Source organism: Procambarus clarkii, chromosome 37 (genome assembly GCF_040958095.1).
Source record: "Procambarus clarkii isolate CNS0578487 chromosome 37, FALCON_Pclarkii_2.0, whole genome shotgun sequence".
NCBI classification, from domain to species: Eukaryota; Metazoa; Arthropoda; class Malacostraca; order Decapoda; family Cambaridae; genus Procambarus; species Procambarus clarkii.
The window spans coordinates 28,402,247-28,425,294 of record NC_091186.1 but is presented as its reverse complement, the minus strand read 5'-3'; the positions used below and the strand labels follow the sequence as shown (position 1 = coordinate 28,425,294).

The 23,048-nt window shown below is 44.9% G+C and overlaps 1 long non-coding RNA gene across 1 annotated transcript in view; it reads left to right on the top strand.

Annotated features, from left to right (window-relative positions):
- Positions 1-22,859, top strand: part of LOC138372089 (uncharacterized) — a 237,507-nt gene extending 214,648 nt beyond the window's left edge. Inside the window, exons 3-4 of the long non-coding RNA XR_011230712.1 lie at positions 21,432-21,575; positions 22,722-22,859. This is a non-coding gene — a long non-coding RNA (uncharacterized lncRNA). The remainder of the gene's footprint in view (positions 1-21,431; positions 21,576-22,721) is intronic.
- The last annotated feature ends 189 nt before the right edge of the window (positions 22,860-23,048 follow it).

Here is a 23,048-nt window from a genome sequence, read left to right as displayed (position 1 = left end):
AAATAAGGATGTTGAAGCGGTTGAAAAACCTGACTTCAGGAGAGAATATTATGGCGATCTTAGATTTTTTTTTAGTGAGTATATTTGGCCCAGACTTGATGCTAGGCAAGGAAGTGAATGAGATGTATGTCAAGTTTTGTGAAATATATGATAAAGGCACAAAAAAAATTATACCAAAACAGAGATGCAGAACTAGGAAACAGGATTTGTTCAATAGAAATTGCGAGAGGGCCAGAGACCAAAACACACAACAATGGAATCAATACAGGAAGAGGCCAAACCCCCAAACATACCAGCAATACAAAGATGTGAGAAACAACTACACGGCAGTGAGGAGAGAGGCAGAAAGAAATTTTGAAAAAGGGATTGCAGACAAATGTAAAACAGAACCAGGTCTATTCTATAAATTCATAAACAACAAATTGCAGGTAAAGGAAAATATTCAGAGGATGAAAATGGGAAATAGATTCACGGAAAATGAAAAGGAACTGTGTGAAACACTAAACGAAAAATTCCAAAGTGTGTGTGTACAAAATGAAATCTTTAGAGAACCACCAGAGAACAACATAGAGCACATAGTTGTCTAGAGACGAAGTGGAAAAAATGCTCAAGGAGCTAAGAACAAAGCAGTTGGTCCAGATGGAGTTTCACCATGGGTTCTGAGAGAATCTGCACCTGAGCTCAGCATTCCACTTCAACTGATTTTTCAGGCATCCCTGTGTACAGGAGTTGTAGCTGATGTGTGGAAAAAGGCTAACATAGATCCAATCTGCAAAAGTGGAAGCAGGGAAGACCCCCTTAATTATAGACCTGTATCATTGACAAGTGTAATAGTCAAAATATTGGAAAAAATAATTAAAACTAAATGGGTAGAACACCGGGAGGAAAACAATATAATATCAGACACAGTATGGGTTTTTGATCTGGAAGATCCTGTGTAACAAACTTACTCAGTTTTTATGATCGAGCCACAGAGGTATTACAGGAAAGAGATGGTTGGGTTGACTGCATCTATCTGGACCTAAAAAAGGCTTTTGACAGAGTTCCCCATGAGGTTGTTCTGGAAACGAACATATTGGAAGAGTGACAGGTAAACTACTAACATGGATGAAAAATTTCCCAACTGACAGAAAAACGAGGGCAGTAATCAGAGGCAAGGTATCGGATTGGAGGAATGTCACGTGTGGAGTACCACAGGGTTCAGTTCTTGCACCGGTAATGATCATTGTCTACATAAACGATCTGCCAGTGGGAATACAGAATTACATGAACATGTTTGCTGCTGATGCTAAGATAATAGGGAAGATAAGAAACCTAGATGATTGTCATGCCCTTCAAGAAGACCTGGACAAAATAAGTATATGGAGCAACACTTGGCAAATGGAATTTAATGTGAATAAATGCCATATTATGGAATGTGGAATTGGAGAACGTAGACCCCACACAACCTATAAATTATGCGAGAAATCTTTAAAGAATTCTGACAAAGAAATGGATCTAGGGGTGGTTCTAGATAGAAAACTGTCACCTGAGGACCACATTAAGAACATTGTGCGAGGAACCTATGCTACACTTTCTAACCTCAGAATTGCTTTTAAATACATGGATGGAGAAATACTAAAGAAATTGTTCACAACTTTTATTAGAACAAAGCTGGAATATGCAGCGGTTGTATGATGCCCATATCTTAAACACATCAACAAACTGGAAAAGGTGCAACATCATGCTACTAAGTGGCTCCCAGAAATGAAGGACAAGAGCTACGAGGACAGGTTAGAAGCATTAAATATGCAAAAACTAGAAGATAGACGAAAAAGAGGCGATATGATCACTACGTTCAAAATAGTAACAGGAATCGATAAAATTGATAGGGCAGAATTCTTGAGATCCAGAACTTCAAGAACAAGAGGTCAAAGATTTAAACTAACGAAACAAAGTTGCCGGAGAAATATACGAAAATTCACTTTTGTAAACAGAGTGGTAGACGGTTGGAACAAGTGAGAAGGTGGTGGAGGCCAAAACCGTCAGTAATTTCAAAGCATTATATGACAGAGTGCTGGGTAGATGGGACACTATGAGTGTAGCTCTCATCCTGTAACTACACTTAGGTAATTACATGAGACCAGGAGGCATGGCAGGATGTGCAGAATACCCCTGTTGAAAAGCAGAGGTGCAACAGATACTCTGAGAGTGAACTCTATCAACATCAGAGGCCCGAGACTGTTCAACACGCTTCCACTACACATTTTTTGAGATATATACAAGAGTTGTTACATTCTTGTACAGCCACTAGTATGTGCAGCATTTCGGGCAGATCCCTGGAATACAACCCCCACGAAGAATCGTTTTTACAACCAAGTACCCATTTTACTGTTGAGTTAAACAGAGGCTACAGTTGAGGATATGCACCCAGTAACTCCTCCCCAACCAGGATACGAACCTATGACAAAGCGCTCGCAGAACGCCAGGCGAGTGTCTTACCACTACACCACGGAGACTGTGCATAAGGGGCATAACTGGCCAACCTTTCAGTGTTCAAGAGAGAACTCGATAAGGATACCTGATCAACCAGGCTGTGATTAATACGTTAGGCTGTGAGCAGCCACGTCACACAGCTGGTTGACCAGTCCAGCAACGAGGAGGCCTGGTTGATGACCGGGCCGCAGGGACGCTAAACCCTGGAAACACTTTAAGGTAACTTCAAGGTCGAGGTACACCCTATCAACAGTATTATCAGCCTGGGTGAATTGGAAAACCAGTAAGAAACATGACTTGCAGGACTTAAGGTCAAAGGTGTCATCGACCCAACAGGAAGCATAACCGAGGCAAAAATGGTGAGTGTTGCCCTGAGACAAGGGGACAGAGCAACCTTCGAACTCGCATGAAGCGAGATGGGACCCAGAGGAAGCATCTATTGGACTAATGAGCCCAAGTGGGGATTTCCAGGGTCTTTAGGCAGACTGCTAAGGGAAGCCCAGGCAAGGTACTGCTAAACGGTTGACCAAAATTACCAAGAGAACAGTTTAAAGTGAACCCCTGCAATGTGTACAAGCACGGGGGCCTAGTGGGAGACCCAGAATAACAGAGGGTGAACTATGATAATAGCAGACAAGCTGCACAGTACCTAGTGCCCCTCCCAGCAACGATACTACCTCCTACCCAAGGTCAAACGGCGGCTAAGAAAACCCCAGCTGACCCCAAGGGTCAGACAATAATTAATACAGGCATGCATGCACACAGCAATCCCTTAAACATAATACAGGGTGCAAAACAGTCAAATTTGCACATAGTATGAAAGCAACATGTAAAGGATTTGTGAATAATGATGTCTGATGACCTAAGGTTTAGGGAGCATAACCAAGCAAATAGTGAGTCAGAAAAATATAGGATGAATTACAAGAACTTTAAAATCCAGGGATCCCATCACAATGGTTATACTCTTCAAATTTATGTATAGAATTGATGGCGACCTGTGTGATACCAGCACTGCCCTCCTTACTTTTCTTGACTCACTCCCCCCCTGATTGGGTTTGGATTAATGGCTTCCTCCATAAATTGGAGGTGTATGTTCCCCGTCCCACTCAGTGGTTTCGTTGTAAGGGTTTTCACCATACCTCCCATGGTTGCACCAATGACGTCCGTTGTGGCAAATGCTCTGGGTTCCCATTTCACTCATGACTGTGAGTGCCCCAACTGTGGTGGTGATCATGACATCACTTTCAAGCAGTGTCCTTACCAAGTTGTGGAGCTCACTAAGGTTCTTCCCGTCGTCACTCCGCCCTCCAGTCGTCCTTTGCCTCCTCCTGCCCCGGTTCCTTGTCACCCGCCACTGCCTTTGCTTGTGCCTGACCCGTTTGTCACCGACGTTCTTCTTGCCCCTGAGGCTTCTTCTCTCCCACCCGCCATTGAACAGTCCAGATCATGTTGACGCCATTGTCGCTCGTGTTGTGGATGCACTCAAGACGGTGCTGGTCCGCCTCATCACTAAATTCTTTCCGCAATCCATCCTTCCCATTTCTGAGGCTGACCCGTCGCTCCTCTCCTCCACTTCTTCTTAGGTTGACGTCCATCCTCCAGCAGCTGCCTCTGCTGTCTCCAATGCGTTTGAATCGATGCTGGACAATGCCCTTCAGAACTCCCTGGCGAGCCTTCCCTGTCTCTCTCCCCAGGCTGCCTTGCCACACATTTCTGCCCCCGATACTAAGCGGAAACACTCCTCGGTCGTCCAGATTTCCAAGCGCCCTGCCACCTTGCCTGATGGGCCTGTTATATAGCGTTCTCCCACGACTTTCCTAGCGCCCTTCCTAGGTCTTCCTCTTGTTGTTCTGCTGGTGCTTCTGTGGAGTCCAATGCATTAGCGTCCCAGTCGTGAGGCTCCAGATGTTGTCAACGTACATTGCCCTGTCCTAACCTCGCCTCTCCCATCTTGACTTCCGCTCCCCTTCTACACATTCGCCCTTGCCTCTTTCACATCCTTTGCCCCCGCCTTCATCTCTTGCCTCTGTCCCTCGCTTTCTTTACTGTAGTGACGCTTTGCATTCACCTTCTGTTTTCTTTATTCCCAGCCTACGTTCCTTTCCTCTTTATTTTGCCTTTATCCTTGCCCGTCTTGATGGTGTCGTTATCTTCTTGACTCGGGCACGTTGTGACTGTTGGTGGTGATGTTGTGCATTGTCATATACACATCTTTCTACATTTCCACTCGTGCAGTCATCGGGAGGATAAACCTTCATGCAAACTGCATGTATTGCAAAGATGATGATTTCCAGACTGTTTCTCAACATTTAACACTGGTATTTCTACCTACACAAGGGTCACTCTTACAATATGCAGCGGTTGTATGGTACCCTGCAACGGTACAAAAAGTACCTCTAAAGGATACCTGTTCAACCAGGCTGTGACTCATACGTCAGGCTGCTCGCAGCCGTGTCAAACAGCCTGGTTGATCAGTCCAGCAACCAGGAGTCCTGGTCGACGACCAGGCCGCGGGGACGCTAAGCTTCGGAAGCACCTCAAGGTAGGTAGGTACCCATATCTTAAGAAGCATATTAACAAACTGGAAAAGGTGCAAAGACATATCACTAAATGGCTCCCAGAACTGAAGGACAAGAGCTATGAGAAGTTAGAGGCATTAAATGTGCAAAAACTAGAAGATAGAAAAAAAAGGGGCGATATAATCACTACGTACAAAATAGTAACAGGAATCGATAAAATTGATAGGGAAGAATTTCTGAGACCCGGAACGTTTATTTATTTATTTATATACAAGAAGGTACATTGGGTTTATGAGAGTACAGAGCATTAAAGTTTTTCATACATACATTCTTGTAAAGCCACTAGCACGCATAGTTTCAGGCAAATCCCTAAACTAACAGGTAATTTTAGACAATTCACAGCAAAATTGACAAATTTTACAGGTACATTTCAGCCTTACTATACAGGTACAGATAATTTTAAGTGGAATAATTACAGCAAACCGTCAAAAATGTTTACAGGAACATTGCAAGAACTTTTGACACAAAAGCAGATTAGAATAATACACAATAATAACAATACACAACAATGAAAGGATTACTAGGTACATTAGTATGTACCCAGGTACAGTCTCCGTGGTGTAGTGGTAGGACACTCGCCTGGCGTTCCACGAGCGCTATGTCATGGGTTCGTATCCTGGCCGGGGAGGATTTACTGGGCACAATTCCTTAACTGTACCCTCTGTTTAACGCAACAGTAAAATGTGCACTTGGATGAAAAAACGATTCTTCGCGGCAGGGGATCGTATTCCAGGGACCATAGGATTAAGGACTTGCCCGAAACGCTACGCGTACTAGTGGCTGTACAAGAATGTAACAACTCTTGTATATATCTCAAAAAAAAAAGAAAAAAAAAAAAAAAAAAATTAGGACAACATTCCAGGGTTACACATTGGTTCACTGAAGCAAAATATGAGGATCATTTAAAGGAATAATGCAGCAGGATAATTACTCAATACAACAACCATGATATCAGAAGATACTGTTAATCACAACTACCTCTTAAACTCCAGCATTATGGAATCCAAAGCCTTGCCCTGGACTATATCCGATCCCAACTTGGTGACATACACCCCCTCCCCTTCCGGCCCGTTGGCGTCGTGAGGGGGCTTGGTGGACGGCTGCCGGAGTGTGATGCTCCGTTGGGCAGTCCTCTGTCCTTTTCTGGCCTTGCACTCCTGCTGCTGTCTTCTCCAATTGTGCCGGATCGCTTTTCCTTTTCCTTATGTTTCGTTTTTCTCCCCTCTCTTCTCCTATCTGCTTGTCGTTTCCTGCCGACCTTTTGCTTGTTTTGGATTATTTCTTTGGACTTCTTCTATTTTGACGCCTGGGTGCTTGAGGAGGCATACTCTTGCACCCGTAGAACTGTAGTACCCGACTTCTCGAGCGAGGGGAACCTTTTATTGTCAATCCCCCTTTCGTCGCTGAACCCGATCTCGACGGACTGACGGTTCTTAAGGTGGCGTTTGTGGGGCGTATACTCACGACGCACCCCTAGGGGGCCCCGGCATGATCGGCGATAGCTTCCTGTTGGGTGTCCTGCCTCTAATTGTGGCTCCATGGTGGGCATGGGGGCACATTCGTGGATGAATTTGTCACCTTTCGTCTCTACGTCGTTGAATGTTTCCGTTGTACCCTCTCAGGCTCGTGGGGTGGGCGACCAAGCCCCCGAGTCGGCCTGTATTGGAAGACCTGGCTCTGTAGCTCCCGCTGCGTTGGGCCCCGACCTTGCTCCTCCTCCTGACCGTCCTGACTTCTTCCCCCAGCTCCCCTCCCTCCTCTGAGGTTGGGTCGAGCCTCCAGCCCCCGGTGGTGACCACTTCGTCCCCTGGTGTGGCTAAGTCTTTCGTTGTGACTACTGCGCCTTTTGACCCCTCTCTCTCTAGGGGTTCTCAACGCCGTTCGCGCCCCAACCGCACTCGCTAGATTCCTTCCCGTGCTGATGCGTATCAGGCCTTGTTTGGTCCTGCTTCATGGGCCAAATACTTTGATCTCCTCCCTCTTGATTCTGCGCCTCCTGACGATTTCTCCCTCCATTGGCATCTTGTAGATTCCGTGGATGCGTGTGTTACTTTCAACCCCACTCGTCTCGGTACACGTGTCGTTGCTGCTCCTTCTCAGGATGCGGCTTCCCGCTTGGCTGCCTTATCTTGCCTTGGCGAGATCCCTGTTCGGGTCTCCAAGAACGTTCAGATGCATTCCAGTGTTGGCACTATTCTCCTCCCACCCCATGTTGCAACCGGTGTTCGGAATCTGCAGGATTGCCACGATGATATTCGGCATATCCTTGATGCCCAAGGCCATTCTGTCCTCCAGGTTGACTCGTTTACTCGTCCCCCTCGTGGTCGTCGCCGTCAACCCCTTCGCGTTGTGAAGATCACCTTTGATGGTAGGACCCTTCCATCCTCTGTCATTCTTGCTGGTGCTAGGTGCTCTGTCCAAGAGTATATTCCTTCTCCTCGACTTTGTAATAAGTGCTGGAGGTTTGGGCATGGTGCCCTCCACTGCTCTGGGACTGTCTCTCTGTCCTTTGTGTGGGAGTGAAGGTCACTCTAAGTCGGAGTGCACTTCTCCCCAAGCTCGCTGCCTCAACTGCGGTGAGGCTCATCCTACGTTCTCCCGTGCCTGTGTCCATTACAAGCTTGAGGCGGCCGTCCTTAACCTGAAGCACCGGGAGCGTTTGTCTTTTCCTGAGGCGAGGCGCCAGGTTCGCCGGCTCCCGCCTTATACTAACATCTCTTATGCTCGCGTGTTGCGCTCTTCCTCTCCTCGTCCTTCCCCCCTTCCTCAGACTCTCAACCGTTTCCGGGCCTTGGACCCTGATACGCCCACTGCCCCCTCCTCTGTTCCTTTGAGTTCTTTCCCGAGGGGTCCCCCTCCTGGTCCTCTGTCTGGGGTTCCCCTTCTTTCAACCCGGTCTGTCATGTCTCCTGTGTCTTCTTCCTCGTCCCCCTCCGATCCTCCTTCCCATCCTCTTCCTCCATCTATCGGCTCTCCCTGACGGTGCAGGCGGATGTCCATCGCTCTCCTAACGGCCGTCGTGTGTGCTCTCGTTCGGCTTCTGTTGAGACACTGGAATCCGTTGCCCGGTACGTAGTTGCTGGGACACCTGTCTCTTTAAGTCAGAAGCGTAAGCCTGGCTCCTCTCCTTCCTCTTCCCCGGCGGGTAAGAAGGCTTCGCTTTCTTCCTTAGCTCCTACTTCTGGCTCTGTTGCTCCTTCCCCTCCCGTTTCAGTGGTTGCGCCCCCTGTTCCTGCTATGGAGGTTTCTTTGGCCCCTGCTTCCCTTTCGGTTGCTGCTCTTGCTGGGGTGCGCTCCCCTCTTTCTACTCCCCCTCTTCCTACTGCTGTCCTTGCCTGCTCCTCTCCGTTGTCTCCTCTTCCTCCTCCTCCTCCGGACCCCGCCCGCCCACCTCTGATCTGTTCTCCCGTTTCCTTCCCTCCGTCTTTGCTCAGTTTACCCATGCCCCCTAACCCTGACTTTGCTGACCCTGATCCCGACCCTGATATTCTTTAACGTGCTCTGTTGCTCTTTCGCCTTTGTTTCCTTTCTCTTCTCGTCGTTGTCCATTCTTCAATGGAACGTTCGAGGTTATTACGCCAATTTCCTCGAACTCCAACTTCTGATTTCGCGGTTTTCGCCCCTTTGTGTCTGTCTCCAGGAGCCAATGCTTGGTGCTCGTCCTGGTCGTTTTCGTGGCTATTCCTTTCTCTCCCCCCCCCCCCAGCCATTGCTGGGGCTTCTAATTCTTCTGCTCTCTTGATTCGTGCAGATGTTCCCTTTGTTCCTTTACTTTTTCCTTCGCCTCTCCATTGTTCTGCTGCTCGTATCTTTGTGGGGAAATGGTACACAGTTTGTTCCATTTATCTCCCCCCGAGTGTCCCGCTCTCTCTTCCTGATTTGAAACACCACCTAGACTCCTTGCCGGAGCCTGTGCTCCTGCTGGGTGACTTCAATTGTCGTCATTCTCTTTGGGGTGACGTTCTGACGAATACCCGGGGTCGCCTCCTTGAGCCGTTTCTCCTATCTTCTTCCCTGTCTCTTCTGAATTCTGGTGAGCCCACTCATTTGGACTCTCGGACTCGCACCCTTTCTTGTCTTGATCTTTCTCTCTGCTCTTCTTCTCTTTACTTAGATTTCACGTGGCAGGTTCTTGATGACCTCCATGGGAGTGATCATTTCCCCATCCTTGTTTCCTTTTTCTCTTTTCGCCCTTCCCTCTCTTTCCCTAGGTGGCAGTTTGCTAAGGCAGACTGGACCCTATTACCCTCAGTGCTGCTCTCTCTGACCTCTCCCTTCTGCTTCTCTCTCGCGCTCTCCTCCTTTTTCATGACACTGTCTTCAACGCTGCCCTCCGCTCTATTCCTCGCTCTTCCTCTCGGGGTCCACGGAAGTGCGTTCCCTGGTGGAATGCGGACTGTGCTCGGGCTGTCCACTGTAAGCGTGCAGCCTGGAAGAGGCACCGCCGTAGGCAGACGACCGATTCTTTTCTTTTCTTTCGGAAAGCGAGTGCGGTGGCCCGTAGGGCCATCCGTACGGCTAAACGTGAATGTTGGGCATCTTATGTCTCAACAATTACGTCCGAAACCCCTCTGGCCCAGATCTGGAAACGTATCCGCAAGATAGCGGGTAAGTTCGTTCCCGATGTTTCACCGGTCCTTCACCTCCATGATACTCTTGTGGCGGACCCGTTGCAGGTCGCTTCCGAACTGGGTTCCCACTTTTCTTCTGTTAGCTCTGGTCTTCATCTTCCCCAATCTTTCCTTCTTCGTAAACCTGTCCTTGAGTCTCGTCCTTTAGATTTCTGCACTCGTCTTCAGCTTCCCTATAATGATCCCTTCTCTCTCTGAACTTCGTTCTTCCCTGGCCCTCTGCGGTTCTACGGCGGCGGGCTCCGATGGTATTCATCGAGATGCTTCGCCATCTCCCTCTGAGCACGTCTCAGTATTTACTGAGTCTGTATAATCGGATCTGGGAGTCGTCGTCAGTCCCTGAGGACTGGCTCGATGCCGTTGTCCTCCCTGTTCGCAAACCGGGGTCTCTGGGTACTTCCCCTAAGGACTTTCGCCCTATTGCTCTCACAAGTTGTGTCTGCAAACTCTTTGAACGTATGGTTAACGTTCGTCTGATGTGGTTCCTGGAACACCATCACCTCCTCTCCCCTTCTCAATTTGGTTTCCGCAAGTGCCGCAGCACGACAGATGTCCTGGTGAACTTGGAGGTCTATATTCGTACCGCTTTTGCTGCGAAGACCTCCGTTGTTGCCGTCCTTTTTGACCTGGAAAAGGCTTACGACACCTTGGCGTTATCATATCCTATCTCAACTTCATTCTTTTGGCCTTCGTGGTCATCTCCCTCTCTTTCTCCGCAGCTTCCTCTCTCGTCGTTCCTTTCGGGTGCGCCTTGGTACCGCTCTCTCTCCCTCTTTTCAGCAATACGAAGGTGTGCCCCAGGGTAGTTTTCTGAGCACTACTCTTTTTCTGGTTGCCCTCAATGGTCTTCTTTCCTCTCTTCCTTCTGGTGTCTTCTCCGCTCTCTATGTCGATGATCTTACCCTTTGTTGTCAGGGTGGTGATTCGCCTCTCCTTCAACGCCGGCTTCAACTTGCAATTGATGCCGTGTCGTCTTGGGCCACTGATCATGGCTTCAAGTTCTCTACTTCTAAGACTTGTGCCATGACATTTACGCGGAAACGGGTTCTTCTTCGTCCCTCTTTGTCACTTTATGGTCATCCCCTTGAATACAAAGATTCCGCGAAGCTTTTGGGGTTATTCCTTGACACTCGTTTGTCTTGGTCTCCCCATATCTCTTACCTCCGTGTTGAGTGCTCTAAGGCCCCTTACCCTCCTTCGGGTCTTGTCCCATACTTCTTGGGGGGCAGATAGGCGCACTCTCCTTGCTTTACATTCCTCTCTCGTCCTGTCTAAGCTCGATTATGGTTGCCCTGCTTACTCGTCTGCTTCTCCTTCTACTCTTCGCCGTCTTGATGCTTTGCACCATACTGGGTTGCGCCTCAATTCTGGTGCCTTTCGTTACGGACTCCCGTCCTTAGCTTGTATGTTGACACTGCTTCCTGTCTCTCCAGGACCGCCGTGATCGCTACTGTCTTCGCTATCTTGCGCAGGCTCCTTGCAACATCCTTCCTCTCGCCCTCTGTCGTGCTTTAACTTTTACCCCTCCTGCCTGGTTCCTGTTCCTCTTCACCACCTCCCTCTTTCTGTCCGGTTATCTCGCCTGCAGGATTCTCTTTCCGTTCGTATTTCTGATGTTTCTCCTCGTGTTGTTCCTTCTTTGCCCCCGTGGAGGGTCCCTCTTCCGCGGTTTTGTACACTCCTTGACCCGTATCACTAAAGCTTTTACCCCTCCTACGGTTCTAAAACGCCTTTTCTCGAGCACTTTTCTTCTCACTCCCGCTCCGTTTCTGTCTTCACCGATGGGTCTAAGTCAGCGGACGGTGGTTGGCTACTCTGTTGTTTTTCCTGATCGCACTTATATGTGTCGCTTGCCTCACGGAGAATAGCATCTTTACAGCGGAACTTTATGCTATTTCTCTATGCTCTCGTCTCCTACTTTCTCGTTGTCAGTCTTCCTTTGTAGTTGTTGTTGACTCTCGTAGTGCCCTCATGGCTCTCGGGTCCTTTAATCCAGTTCATCAGTGGTTGTCGAGATCCAGCATTGGCTGTTTCTCGTTCACAGTAAATTTAAGTCGGTTGAGTTTTGTTGGGTTCCCAGTCATATTGGTGTGTCTTTAAATGAGCGTGCGGATGCTGCCGCCAAGGAAGCTGTCCGCTCTTGTCCCATCTCTCGTAAGGGCATTCCGTATTCCGACTTTTACCCGGTTATCCATTCCTCAGTCCTTACCCGTTGGCAGGCTTCTTGGTTGTCTGTTACTGGTAACAAGCTACGTACTCTTAAATGTTGTTTCCCCGTGGCAGTCCTCCTTCCACCGTAACCGGCGGTGGGAAACAGCTCTGGCGAGGTTGCGTATTGGCCATACTCGCTTAACCCATGGTCACTTGATGGAGCGCCGCCCTGCTCCTTATTGTCCTAGTTGCATTGTCCCTCTTACGGTCGTGCATGTCCTTCTTGAATGTCCTGACTTCCAGGACGAGCGTATGTCTTGCTTTCCAACCGCCCCTCGCGGTCACCTGTCCCTCGATAGAATTCTTGGCGACTCTGATACTTTTGATATCGTTCGCCTTATGCGTTTTTGTTCTCGTATTGGCATCCTTGGTGATATTTAGCGCCCTCTGATTATTTTGCGTCTTTGATGGTGCTACATAGCCTTCCCGGTTTGGTGCCTTCTTTTGATAATTACTTACTTACTTAGTGACATACACCAACGTGTAGCCATCAATGATACAACCTCTTCCACTCTACCAATAACTGTTCGAGTGCCACAGGGCAGCATCTTGGAACCTCTTCTATTTCTTATATATATCAATGATCTGCTTAATGTTTCTAATATTCTTAAACCTATATTGTTTGCTGATGATACTATCCTCATCTATTCAGACCCCAACCCCACATACACTAAATAATGTTTTGAATAATGAATTAAAAAAAGTCTACTTAACAAGAGACTCAACTTCAGCACCCACATTCAACACATAACTAAGAAAGTCTCTAAAACAGTTGGTATACTTTCCAAAATTAGATATTATGTTTCTAACTCTGCTCTCCTCTCACTATATTATGCATTTTAATCTATCCCTATCTTACTTATGGTATCTATGCGTGGGGGGTCAACCACTGCAAACCACCTAAAGCCCATCATTACCTAGCAAAAAATCTGCCATCAGAATAATAACAAACTCTGCTTTCAGACAACACTCGGCTCCCTTGTTTAAATCCCTTAACATGCTAATAAAACCCTCGATTCTTGAGGCTGTGGTCTTGTTTGAAGGCATATTTGCCACCGTTCACTGTGCCTCTTTGAGGAGGCCAGGTTCTGGCTTATGGTCCCTTATAGGCCAATAGAACCATGCAAATGACAACACCTAATAGTATGACACATTAGAAATAGTAGCTTCAGCAAACCACTGGAGCTCGCCTAGAAATTGGCGTTTCATTACATTCAATGCTGGATTTTTTAACTGTGATTAATATATTTCTAAATTGTTTTACAGGAACACAATATGAACTGGCAGAGAGTTTCCAGTTCGAGAAAATTTAAGAGGCTTTAAAAAGTGAAATTAAAAATATAGTTCATGAAGTGAAGTATGGCAAACATACTATCATTTTAGCCTATGGCCAGAGTGGTGCTGGAAAAAGCACCACTATTGAAACCCTACAAAAAGAAGCACTTCAAGGGCTGCTAAAATTAAAGGAAGAAGAAGAAACTGTAAGTTTTTCTTAAATACTGTACTGTATTAGCTAGCTAATCCTGATTTCACTTGTAGAGTATATTATAACAATTATATACAATGGGGCCTCGACTTACGATGCTAATCCGTTCCCAAAGATGGATCGTAACTCGAAATATTGTAAGTCGAAGTGATTTTTCCCATAAGAAATAAAGGGATTTGAATTAATCCGTTCCCCACCCTCCAAAATATTAACATAAATACATTTTATACTGAATACAATGTTTTTTTCTAACTACAATACAGTACCTAAGTTGATCTTACCTTTATGGAGGGCTCTTGAGGGCGTATGGATGATGGGGGGGGTGGGGGAGGAGGAGAGAGAGGTATTACTGTTTGGAAGGGGAGTCCCCTTCCATTATCACATCAGGCAGTGATGTTTTCTCTGGGGTACTCTCTCTCCTACGTTTTGCCTGAATACCACTAGGACCTGGTTGTGGTTCAGTGCTTGTTTGTCTCGCTACAAATTTGTCAAGACACATTTGTTTTTCCCTTCGTTTTAACATTTGTCTGTAATGATGCATCGCAGTGTCATTGAATAGGTTAAGGCAACAACCTACTGCAGCTTGATTTGGGTGAGTCGTTTCAGCAAAGGTTTGCAATTCTTCCCATGCTGCGGACATTTATTTAATTGTTGAGGAAGAGACATTCTGTACTCTTGTTTCTGCTCTATGGTCATCCTTACATGGGTTTTCATATGTTGAGCTTTACCACTGACTTTCCTGGGACTCATGGTGTGATATATAATAATTACTTTAATGTTCAAAATGCAAAAAATCACCACAAACGAGGAATTTCTTATAGGGGCGATCGTCACTAAGCGGGCAGCTGTAGTAAACTGAGGCAGGTCTGACCGCGTGACGGGGAACCACGCGCTCGGTCGACGCGAATGTGTACCAACAAATATCGGAAGTCGACGACGCCATCGGATGTCGAGTCGCATTTTTCGATGAAATTTACATCGTAACTCGAAATTATTGTAAGTAGGGGCAATCGTAAGTCGAGGTGCCACTGTACACTGGTACTGTACCTTCGTTTATGCATTTAATCCGTTCAAGGTTAATTTGTCTGGTAGACAAGATCCCTCTGCAAATCAAGGGTCCCAGAATGTGGAATGACCTTCCCAATCATGTCAAATTTAATTGTGGTCTTCTGTTTATTCAGTTAAAATTACTTCTACTGTTCTGTTTAAATTTCTGCTGTTCCATCCATCATATAATTATCATTCTTTTTTCCCTTTTTCAATTCAATTTATGCTTTGATCTAAATTAGTTTTAACGACTGAACTGTGCAACGTGCCAGTAGGCGTTTGATGGGTGGTGCGCAACGCGTTTCAGGGATCTTATAGGTATAGCGTATGATTCAAAACTCCTGCAGCTACATGGGCTTTACATCGGCTTCCTCAGGGCTCTTGTAAACAGATGCCATTTAAAAAAAAAATCATGTACAGTGTCATGGTTTGTGTCAAAGAATTTTGTCACACCTGTGTCTCGGAGGTCTGTCAAGAATTTGGCGGTGGTGGACCTTTAAATGTTGTCTAGGGGAATTTATTTCCCTAGATAACATCTATTCCCCATTCCAAATGGTTACTGGAGCCTAGGGGAAATTAAGGAGTATGGAAAACAGCCTAGTACAAAGACACAAATTTATTTGCATAAGACACACGATAATATATATTCAACAATGTGAATTCCTTACAACTCAAGGTCATGCTGTAGTAAAATAACCTCCAAGTGGGCTCTGGCTACCCTATGGCTCACAATCCCAAACCTGGAACCTTGCACACAGCCTCCACACCTACCAACCGGTGACACACACATTTACACCTCTAGGAAACCTGGGCTCTTATAAAACATCACCAAAGTCCATCACCTAGTGGTATTCAGGCAAACGTAGGAGAGAGAGTACCCCAGAAAAGTCATCACTGCCTGATGTTATGATGGAAGGGGACTCCCCTTCCAAACAGTAACACCTCTCCTCCTCCCCCCTCATCACCATCTTCCATACGCCATCAAGAGACCTCCATAAAGGTAAGATAAACTTATGTCCTGTATTGTAGTTATAAAAAAAACATTATTCAGTATAAAATGTATTTGTAAGTTAATTCTGAGGGTGGGGAACGGATTAATTAAATTCCCTTTATTTCTTATGGGAAAAATCACTTCGACTTCGCTTCGACGTTCCCAGAGACTAATCAGTCTCTGGGACCGGATTACCATTATAAGTCGAGGCCCCACTGTATAAGAGAAAATAATTTTTTGGAAAGAACTTATTTCCTGCACACAGGGGAGGTGGTGTATTTCAAGCCCGAGCAGTACAGTGGTTAAGTTTTAGTCTAAGTTCCCGAAGTCTTAAGTTTCAGTATCTTGTGTGAAACACTGTGCGTATTAGTGGCTTTAGGCTTTGTATATACTAGCTCTATCTAAAAGACCAACATTCTGGACCAACATGTATAATTATTATGTATCGTGCCACGAGTCCCAGGAAAGTCAGTGGTAAGGCTCAACATATGAGATCCCATGTAAGAATGACCATAGAGCAGAAACACGATCATTCGTAAATACGAAGATGGTATGCGGGTAGGTGAACTGGCTAGGCAGTACAACAAATCTGTCAACGATATCCACCATACTGGCTAAGAAAAATGACATTATGAGTGCTAAAGTGGCAAAAGGCGTATCAATAATCACGAAACATAGAACACAAAACTTGAGGATGTTGAACAGTTATTATTAATTTGGATACACAACAAGGAGTTAGCAGGTGATAGCATTTTGGAGGCCATCATTTGTGAAAAGGCAAGAAAATTGCATGAAGACCTTTTAAAGAAAACCCCTGGAACGAGTGATGCAGAAGTGAAAGAGTTTAAGGCGAGCAGGGGATGGTTTGAGAAATTTAGAAAAAGAAGTGGAATTCATAGTGTTGAGGCATGGGGAGGCTGCCAGCTCAGACAAACCAGCGGCTGAAAGATTCATGGGCAAATTTAAAGATTTTGTGCAGAGGGAGGCATACCTACCACAACAAGTGTTTAATTGTGACAAGACAGGGCTATTCTGGAAAAGATTGCCAAAGAAAACATACATTACCAAGTAGAAGTCATTGCCTGGACACAAGCCTATGAAAGATCGGTTTACTCTTGTGTTGTGTGGTAATGCGAGTGGCGATTTGAAAATTAAACCCTTGCTTGTGTATCATTCCGAAAATCCAAGGGTTTTCAAAAAATATAATGTGCAGAAACACAAAATGTGTGTGATGTGGAAGTCTAAGGCATGGGTGACTAGGCAATTTTTTACGGAGTGGGTGAATATGGTGGTGCGCCCTGCCATCAAAAAATATTTGTAGAAGAACAGTTTGCCACTCAAGGCCCTGCTTCTCCTCGATAATGCTCCTGCCCATCCTCCAGGCTTGGAAGATTCATTGGATGAGGAATTTAAGTTTCTTACAATAAAGTTCCTTTCTCCCAACACCACTCCTCTACTTCAGCCTATGGACCAGAAAATCATTGCCAATTTTAAGAAACTTTATGAAAGGGCACTTTTCCAGAGATGTCAAAGTGACGGATGCCACAAACCTCACCCTCAAAGAGTTCTGGAAACACCATTTTAACATTTATAGTGCTTTAAAACTTGTTGACAAAGCCTGGCAAGAAGTGACTGTAAGAACCATGATCTCTGGCTGGAGAAAACTGTGGCCTGAATGTGTTGCAGAACGAGACTTTGAGGGGTTTGAGCCTGAACCTGAAGTGCCTCTCGTTGAGGAAATTGTTTCTCTGGGTCGGCAATTGGGTTTGGAGTTGGATGGTACTGATGTTGAGGAGTTGGTGGAAGAACACAACGAAGAACTGACCACCGAAGAACTCCAAGCCCTTCAAAAGGAGCAGCTGAGGAAATTTCTTCAGGGAAGGATGTGCCAGTAGAGGATGTTTCTTCCTCAAAAATTAAGAAAATGTGTGCAATATGGGAAGAATTGCAAACCTTTGCTGAAACGACTCGCCCAAATCAAGCTGCAGTATGTCGTTGTCTTAACCTATTCAATGACACTGTGATGCATCATTACCGACTAACGTTAAAAAGAACGGAAAAACAAATGTCTCTTGACAAATTTGTAGTGAGACAAACAAGCACTGAACCACAACCAGGTCCTAGTGGTATTCAGGCAAAACGTAGGAGAGAGAGTACCCCAGAGAAAACATCACTGCCTGATGGATAATGGAAGGGGACTCCCTTCCAAACAGTAATACCTCTCCTCCTCCCCCCCCCCCCCCTCACCATCTTCCATATGCCATCAAGAGCCCTCCATAAAGGTAAGATCAACTTAGGTACTGTATTGTAGTTAGAAAAAACATTGTATTCAGTATAAAATGTATTTGTATGTTAATATTTTGGAGGGTGGGGAACGGATTAATTCAATTCCCTCTATTTCTTATGGGAAAAATCGCTTCGACTTACGATATTTCAAGTTACGATCCGTCTCTGGGAACGGATTAGCATCTTAAGTCGAGGCCCCATTGTAATTTGAAAATGAAAAAAATATGAATAAATTTGGGATTTTTTTTTTTAACAAGTTAAGGGTCCTCTGATAGGTTAGGTGGGCAGGAAATTCTCATAAAGTTTCAAAACGTTACGAAAAACGTTAAGTCTCCTATTCTAACCTTACCGAGTCGGGCAGACGACTCAAACAGAAAACGGAACAGTACGTCACTTTTGTGACGTACTGTTCTGTTTTAAATGACGTATTTCATTTCAAATTACTGTACGTCCAAGTTTGACCATAGAGCGCATACGAGCTAAAGTGACGTTATTTTTAAGAGGACGGGTTGCTCACAGCCTGTACTGATGCTGATGATTTTTTTTTCCAAATGGTGTCCTTTTACTGGAGTCCTGAGACACAGGATGTGAGCCCAGTGTTGCAGCGGGAGTTTTGAATCATTCCCTATACAGTACCTTAAAATGCCATACTGCACTCTGCGCACCCCTGTTTGGGCTCATTAAGGCGCTCTGTACAGTGCAGTGGTTAATTATATTTTCTTTTTCAGGCCAATATAGACCTCTCCTTCACCTTGGGAGAGGTCTATCATTCCAGTATCAACAACTTGACAACGGGCAGTAAATGCAAAGATTTAAATAATTTGCAAGCAAGTCAAAAGGTATCCCCACTGGGATACTTGAGTTTTTTTATTGATTGTGCGTCTCTCGTCTGTAACTCGTGTTTTTCAGTTCCGGAAGCCTTTTTGTAGCATGCCGTTGCACCTTTTCCAGTTTATTTATGTGCTTCTTGACACTTGTGCACCATACAACTGCTACATATTCAAGTTTGGCCTCACAAAAGTAATGAACAGTTTCTTTAGTATTTCACCATCTATATACTGTACATGTAATTAGAAGCAAGCAATGCATGCACTCCTCTCACAATGTTCTTTGTGTTCTTCTGGCGACAGCTTACTATCCAAAACCACCCCTAGGTCTCGTTCTTTATTAGTTCTGTAATTCCTTTCCACATAATTTGTAAGTTGTGTGTGGTCTATTTTCTCTGATTCCACATTGCATAATATGGTATTTATTCACATAGAATTCCATTTGCCACTTGATGCTCCAAGCACTATCTAGATCAATTTGAAGAGCATTACAATAGTCTGTATCTCCTATCTTCACCAGTATCTTAGCATCATCCATAAACAAGTTAACATAATTCTGTATTCCTTCTGGTAGATCGTTTATGTAGACGATGAGCATTATTGGTGTGAGAACTGAACCCTGTGTTACTCCACTAGTAACACTCCTCCAGGCAGATACATTGTCTCTGATTACTGCTCTCATCTGTCTTGTCAGTTAAAAAAAAATTTCATCCATGTCAGAAGTCTCCCTGTCACCCCTCCATGTTTGTTTCCAGAACAGCCTCTTGTGTGAGATTCTATCAAAACCTGTTTTTTAAGTACAGATAGACACAGTATACCCAATCACCTCTTTCCTGTAGTATATCTGTGGCTCTCTCATAAAAAGTAAGTAGATTTGTTACACAGGATCTTCCTGTTCAAAAACCTTATGTCTATTCATTATTATGTCATTACTCTGTGTTCAATCCATTTGGCTTTAAACTATTTTCTCTAGTTGGAGGGGTGTTGCCAATGGTAATGGGCCTGATTCCCCCATCCTTCTTCTTAGTGATTCATATTATGTTCAAAAAACAATAAACAGTTTTGTTATTATACTATATACACATGTTATATATAAGTATTTGCATGTTTTGTTCACCATAACGAACCACTAAGTTGGTATTGAGTCAAAAAGCAGCAAAGAATGGCCACCATTCATCAGCCACTCCCTCACCTCACTCACCAACATGCTCCTCCCACCATACTGTGTTTGCTTTTATTCACTATACACAGACATTATATATAAGTATCTACATGTTTTGTTCACCATAACTGTACATCTAAGCTTGTATGGTGAGTTCAGGCAATAAGAGACGTAGCTACTCTCAGTCAGCTGGTGGCTGCCACCCTCGCTGGTTCAAGGCCAGATGCACTAATATTTCTCCTCCAACAATAGTTTGTGGTGTTATTACACTATATACACACATTATGTTTTATATCTACACGTTTTATTCACCATACCTGTACAAATAAGCTGGTATGGTGCCCAAAGACCATAGTGGCCACCAGTACATAACATGACATATGACACCCTTCCCTCACCAAAATGGCAGCTCCCAACCATACTCCTATTGCTGTTATTACACTATACACACGTTATATACAAGTATCTACATTTGTGTTCACTATAGCGAACCACTAAGCTGGTATGGTAAGTTTAGTCAATAAAAGGTGACCACACAGGTGGGGGGGTCTGGTAGCTGAGCGGACAGCGTGCAATACTTTTAATTCTGTGGCCCGGTTTGATTCCTGGACCAAGCAGAAACAAATGGGCAAAGTTTTTTCACCCTGATGCTCCTGTTACCTAGCAGTAAATAGGTACCTGGGAGTTAAACAGCTGTTATGGAGCTGCTTCCTGGGGGGAGGGTTTGGAGGGAAAAAAAGAAATTAGTTAGTAGTTAGTTACAGCTGATTGGCAGTTGAGAGGTAGGCTGAAAGAGCCAAAGTTCAACCCCCACAACAACTAGGTGAGTACACAGTCAGAAGATGATGCCACCTCCCTCCCTCTTTCAGCATTACTCCTCCCACCATGGAGCACAGCGCTAAATATCTCCACAATCCTGCTATTATCAGAATCCTGGTCAGTTTTATCACAGGGGTCTTCTGTAATACTATCATTGCTAAATAATAGCATGTACATATATATTTTGACATTTTTAGGCACTGCTGTGGTCACAAGCTGAACAGGGGTGCTGTGAGCTCATGCTGCGTGCGCTAGCCTTGGCGGCTCAGTTAGTACTGAGGCTCTCCCACCCAGGAATGTTGCCCAGTGTTTTTCTAGGTGGTGTCTGTTAACTATCGGTCGTGGCTGGACTAAAGCTGCCCCTATCCCTCACAGGGCATTTAAAATCGTGTGCTAGAGCCTCAATCGTCTATATATATATTGTGCAGGTTTGGTAAAGCTACTCCCATCGTCTATATATGTATTGCGTGGTCTAAGGGTTAAAAAAGGCAGAACACCATCCCGGCCCTAGACATCATGATTCATTGGTAGGCGTTTCTTGGATTTATTTTGGCAGTTTTGAAGCTGCTGTCTCATTTCTAGCCAGCAGTGGTCTGGTTTTTCTCGCTGACTTTCTGGGTGCTTCTCGAGTAGTTGCAGAAATAATGAAACCTCACAAATTTTATCATGTACCACTGCTCCATGTGCCTCTGACCCCCTTGGAACCTGGCCTCCTCTCTGGAAGGGCCAGGTTCTGGCTCGTCGTCCCCATAAGTCAAAAAGAACTCTGCAAATGATGGCACCTATTAATTTGGCACTATATCAACATAGCTTCAGGGAACCACCTGGACTCGCTCAGAAATAGACATCTCATTACATTAAATGCTGTTTTTTGCACTTTATTATTAGTTAACTGAACTTCTGTCAATATTTTTCAGAAAATTAAGATAACTGGCTTCGACGAGTGCATGGAAAAAAGAGGCATTTAAAAAAAATATTAAAAGGGCTTCTACAAGGCTGAATCTGCAATCGTCAAGGAGCCACACTGACGAAACTACAAGTGGACTCTGCCATTGCCCAAGGTAAGAATTCTTTTTTTATATTTTCTGGGGGGAGCCACTTTGGCTCTCCCCGGAGCTATTCAGGCTGATATGGATATTCCTAACTTTGGTATCAGTCGATGTAGGTGGAGTTCTAGGCCTACCGTGGACCACGACCAGAACCTGGCCCCCCCTCAGAGAGACACGAGGTGCAATGGCCTATAGATATGCACATGTGATTTTGGAGCATTCTATATCTGCCATCGATCAGGACAGGCACCCAGAAAGGTAAGCGCCTCAAAACAAACATCTTCACTTGGACCATCGACTTGCTTTGGCGTCACCAGCAGCTTATTTTCATCTAATTTTGTTATGAAATGATACTTTTTCAAAGTATAAATGTTTTTCCATGTTCTACATTCAGCACCAACATTATAATGAGTAAATATATCATATTTATTCATTACTAGCATAATGTCAGGGAGCTTTGGGTGGCTTTGGGTAGCTTTGGGTAATTAGACGGCCCCCGGATTATTCCTGATAGGTGTGCTTTCTTCTTGACCTTCACAGACTTCATTTTGGTGTGCATGGTAGCAGAATAAATGGAAAAACTCTGAGAGGTGGAAACAATGAGCATCGGGCAGCACACTTCCTCCAGGGAGCAACACGTTAGTGAAGTTGAAATGGGATATTATGGGTTGGTCTAGCCGTTAGTTTCAATCACATTTGGGTCACTGTGTACTTTTCTGCCTTCTAAAGATGTTAAATCATCTGTGGGTAGCTGATGGCTCAAGGAGCAGCTGACAAAATTGGAGGAGCAGCAGAGTCGTGTTGTTAAACCACCACCACCAACAACAAGCAACATAATACGGCACGTCAGTTTGGATAGCTTCAGGGAGCCTCTGGGGCTCGCCAAGAAAATAGGGTTTCCATTACATTGAACACTGGGTTTTTTTACATATACATGTTCAGGGAAGGGATTTTAACAAATATCCAATTTTTTTTATAAAGAACACTTCATTTTTGGCGCACCACCAATTTGTCACAATAAAAGCAGCGCAGCACTGGAGTTAATTCTTATAATCACCACATTATTTTAGGATCTTAAGCAGGCTTAACAGAGGCTGACACATCCATATGTTCTGTTTTACCTATCATTATATATATATTGTTTTTCATTGATTTCAGGCTCATTGCTCTTCATCGACCTCATGGGTGTCGAAACAATGGATGATGTATCAGGTACGGCGTCAACAACCCAGGAGGAGATGAAGAGCGGGAGCAAAACACTCTCATATTTGAGAGCGTTTCTCGAGGATGTGGCCAGCAAGGTAAGATAAATCATCTTGAATTGACAAACATTCTCTTGTACTATAAATTTGTACCTACAAGAATGTCTTTGTTTATTTGTTCAGAGGTTGAAGGCCAGATGCTTTGGGCTAGCCTAACCCAAACTTGCAGGATAAAGGGTTTGGGGTACAGAATTGACGAAGCTAGTATTAGTTTCATTACATT